This window comes from Delphinus delphis, chromosome 11, assembly GCF_949987515.2.
Source record: "Delphinus delphis chromosome 11, mDelDel1.2, whole genome shotgun sequence".
Lineage (NCBI taxonomy): Eukaryota > Metazoa > Chordata > Mammalia > Artiodactyla > Delphinidae > Delphinus > Delphinus delphis.
Genome location: NC_082693.1, coordinates 36,150,845 through 36,155,659, shown reverse-complemented (window position 1 = coordinate 36,155,659; position 4,815 = coordinate 36,150,845). Strand labels below are relative to the sequence as shown.

The following is a 4,815-nucleotide window of genomic DNA, read 5'->3' as shown; positions in this document are numbered from 1 at the left end:
ACCAAGTACATCAAATGTCAACATATTTTTTCCAACAAAAGGTTTCACATATTTATTACTAAGCCCCAAAGCACTAGTGCAGAAACACTGACAACAAAAGAAGAACCAACCATTCCATTTCTCCCATAAAACACATGTGGCTTTTCAGGCAGTAGTGATGTTCCCACTACTGTGATATGGTAAGATGCAAGTGACCTTGACACAACATAAGTGTGTACCACTTCATATTTGAGCCTCCTTATAGACCCAGCTTGGTTCTTCTCCAGTGTCTTCTCTTGGAGTTGTATCTGATTTTATTACCCGTTTTCATTCAAATACATTGGGGAATGGGATGATTCAGCATTTGTTTCTTGGCCAGGAATTGCTTGATCCTGAAAGTCTTGTGAGGAGATCTGGCAAGGAGCAAATTCAACCGCACATAGGATGGCAGAGAAGAGAAGAGAGCAAATGTCAACATTTGGCTTCTTATTAACATTTAGCTCCAAACCTAGGAGAACTCTATCATACTTTCCCTTTATTTTGTTTTCTGTTTGTTTTGTTTTTACTACCTGATCTAATCCATCAGTAAGTCCTCATGGCTTTTTCTCCAAAATCTATCCCCTCTGTCCAACCTTGTCCCCTCCTCTCCCTTGCGACCCCTTGAATTCAAGCTACCAAGGCCTCAGGCTGCCCTTCTCTGGCAGGCGCCATGGCTCTAATGATTCCTTCTCCTTTCACCCTTGGCCCTTTTAATGTCCAGCCTCCACAGAGGGACCAGATAAATGCTTTTAAAAATGTAATTCTTGTCACTCCCTGTCTCCTGTTTAAAATCTTTCACTGGCTGCCCATTGACATTGAACTAGAACCTGAATCCCTTACCTTGACTGCCAGGCCCTGCCTACGCGTCAGCCCTTATGGCCCCCACACCTCTCTCTGTGCTGTCTCCACACGCTGTTAGAACGTGCTGAGCTCCTCCCATCTGTGGTAGGCTGAAAAATGCTCCTCCAGAAAATGTATCCATGTCCTAATCTGTGAAATCTGTGAGTGTGACCTTACATGGCAAAAAAGGGGATGTAATTTTTTTTGAAGTTGTGATTAAATTAGGTGTCTTGAGCTGGAGATACTGATTATTCTGAATTACCTGGTGGGTCCTAAATGCCATCATGATGTCCTTATAAGAGGGAGATTAGTCAGACACACACAGAGGAGAAAATTTGAAGATGCTGGCCTCGAAGATTAGAGTCATTCGGACACAAGCCAAGAAATGCTGGTAGCCACCAGAAGCTGGGAAAGGCAAGGAACAGATCCTCCCCAGCACCTCCAGAGAAAGCATGGCCCTGCAAACACCTTGTTTTCAGACTTCTGGCCTCTAGAACTGTGAGAGAATAAATTTCTGTTGTTTCAAACCACCAAGTTTGTGTTAGGTTTTTACAACAGCTGTAGAAACTAATACACCATCTTAGGGCTTTTATGGTTCCTTCTGCCTGCAACTTATCCTATGAAACCTTCTGCCTCTCTCTTGCCCCTGAGGACGCAGTTGAAATACCAACTCTTCAGGGAGGACTTACCTGACTGTTCGAGCTAAGGTAGCCCGCCCCACTGAGACATTCTTTATCACATCACCTGTTTTATTTTCTTCATCATTGTTTATAAATTATTTATATTTATTTTTTCTTTGACTGGCTTATTATCTCATTCCAGTACATAAACCAGTATCTGGCTTGTAATACCTGCTTATTAAATATTTGTTAAAGGAAGGAAGAAAAGAGGAAAGAACATTACTAATTGCTTGGTGATAAAGAAAATGTTATATAATAAACATCTGGGCTTTCAAAAAAATTTTTGGCTACTATGGTGAATGTCTTCTACTAGATAGGGTTGCCTATATACAATCCTATAAATAAAATACAGGGCACTCAGTTAAGTAGGATTTCAGATAAACATAAATAATTTCAGTATAAGTATGTCCTACCAGATACTGCATGGGACATACTTGTGCTAAAAATTATTCAAATCCAAAATTCAAATTTAGCTGGGCATCTTATTTTGTTTGTCTTATTTTTACTACCCCTGGCAAACCTAGCTGTAAACCACTATAGTCTGTCATAGACAGAGACTGTCAGAAGATGAAGGGATTAAAAAAAACAACAAACAAAAAACCCTTCCCTTGAAAATCTTGTCTCATGCAATTATTCATCAAAATCTTGGAACTACACACATATCAATAAGTTTATCCTTTTCTCTTTGAAGGAAAACTAAAGAAGTTGTGCTTGTTTACTCACATCACTCAGGGAATGGAAGGCACCCACTCTGCTAGAGGAAAGCCCTGATGGTTTCACATGTGAATCTGCATGGGTAGCTCCAGAACTGGGTATAGATTGATTCTACAGAGTAGACCTTGACACCAAAAGCATGATGCTTACTAGACTTCATCAAAATGAAAAAATTTTGCTATGTGAAAGAGCCTGTTAAGAGGATAAAAAGACAAGCTAGAGGATGGGAGAAAATATTTGCAAACCACACATCTGACAAAGGACTCATGTCTTAAGATATAAAGAACACTCAAAACTCCACAGTAAAACAAAGAAACAAACAAAAAGACAATTCAATTTGAAAATGGTCAAAAGACATTGAGACATTTCACCAAGGATATATGAATGGAAAATATGCACATGAAAAGATATTTGATATTACTTGTCATTGATGGAGGAAGTGAGCCTTAAGCCTGCAATCCATATTTTGTCTATCAGCCAGGATCCTGGGGAATAAAGTTACAGTTGATGGCAAGTAAAAGGATGCATGCACCCACTCAGTCCAGGATGAGGGGGAGAGTGGAGACCAGGCATCCTTGGCAGGGGCAGGCCCTGCTGGCTGTACTGACTCAGAGAGACCAGAGGAACAACACTGTGCCATGAGAGCAGAGAACAGGCATCATGAGTGCAGTGGCTCTTAACATGCCAGGTCCACTCAATAGAAAGCGTGGCCTGATAACCATCAGGTCTGATAAGCCAACCTCTTCCCATGTGGGAGGGGGGTAGTCAGGAGTAAGATGGGGTGGACACTCCCTCTCTAACACCTCCTTGTCACAGAGAAAGTATATGTGGACACTCCCTTCCCTTTGGGTCAAGGCAGGCATATGAAAAGAGGAACATAAATATTTCTCCCTAAAATGCTGCCTCAAGGGAAGAAGGTATTTACAAGACCAGGTTGTCAGTATTACTGATGGATGCGACCAGTCTTTAAGCCTGCTAAAATAAGAGACTCACTGAGAACCAAATGGTTTCCACTGGGCAACAGAAAGGTCAGAACGTCCCCCAAAGCATACTCCAATAGTTGTGTTTACCTTGAAGTCCCTTGGAAATCTAAAAATAGGAAGTTCTGTGTTGAAAAGCTACCCAACAGTAAGGAAACAGAAGTGCCAGCCATTCAAATGCAGAGCCCCAAGCTGCATGCCTCATTACCTACTGTCAAACAGCGTGGGGCTCAGTTCTGCTCCGCTCTTATCAATGAGTTCACTCATCACAAATAGGAAAACATTCTAGAAGAAGACATTCTGATAATGATTAAAAATAGAAATCCATCACTAGGGGCAATGTTGTTTTCTTTTTAATTCATGAACAACATTCTTCTCAATCATCTCAGGAGGAAGGGAAATAAAAGAAGCATCTTAGTGAGGACCCACCCCCATCTTACACAAATTTCCCTGGACTTTTGTTTTAAAGAAGACCAGAGACTATCACAGATACAGTTTTTCTCCTCAGCACCAATTTACAAAAAGTTTTGTGATCTTTTTGTTTTCTAAAATGCATTAATTTCACATTTTAAAGAAGACACTGAGCCCTAGTGGTTACGAATAGAATTAGGTGTATTTTCAAAGACTCAATCTTCAAGAACTGAGGCCGAGGTAAATTCATTCTTCCAGACCATTGTTTAATATTTCTGATAAGTAATTCGCCCAACTCTATTCTTGTGCCTTAAAGAAATAAATGTAAATCTAATGGATGAGCCAGTGTAATTGGATCATTTTATTTGCTTTAAAAAAGCCATAATATCGGGATCAAGTTGTGGACAAGAAGTTCTTCAAGTGTGGCTTCACAATACATTTTATATTCTTTTTCTTCTGTAAGTTTCTAGCAATATTTGAGACTCCTTAAAGTTTTATACATTTGAAAACTTTCTAGAATGTATAATCGACTAATTAAAAGGATTAATTATAAAAAGCAATCTTATAAATTTCAAATTTTCATTGTTTCTAATTAAAAAATAATATGTATGTTCATTGTAAAATCTCAAAGTTTATAAAGTAAAAAATAGAAATTTCCCTTCCTTCTACTCCAATTCTACACTCCAGACATATCCATGGTTAATAGTTTGGCATGTATCTTTTCAGATTTTGTTTTCCTATTCACATAGAAATATATATGTAAATACATTTTAATTGTCTTTAATTTTTATTATGAAAAATTTCAAAGTTGAAGAAATTAGAATATTATAATGAGCCAATATATAGCTATCACCCAACTTCAACTGTTTTCAATTTTCTGTCAGTCTTGCTTTATCCATTTCCCACCTACTTTCTTCCATCTCTCACTGGGTTATTTGTAAGCAAATCTAAGTCCTAATATTTTATTAGTAAATACTAAGGACTTTTAAAAATAATTACCACACTTAAAATTTTCTAAATGAATAACTCTTAAATAATATGAAATAGTGTTCAAATATTCCTAAATATTTGAAAATACATATAACTATATATATGTACATAAATATGTAACAGAACTATTACTAGACATAGTGCTATGTTTCTGCAGAAAAAATTTAAACTTTAAAAGTAAA

The 4,815-nt window shown here is 37.8% G+C and overlaps 1 pseudogene; it reads right to left on the bottom strand.

The window, feature by feature from the left end:
* Positions 1-238: 238 nt before the first annotated feature.
* LOC132434281 (large ribosomal subunit protein eL39-like) lies at positions 239-457 on the bottom strand (annotated as a pseudogene).
* Positions 458-4,815: the final 4,358 nt, after the last annotated feature.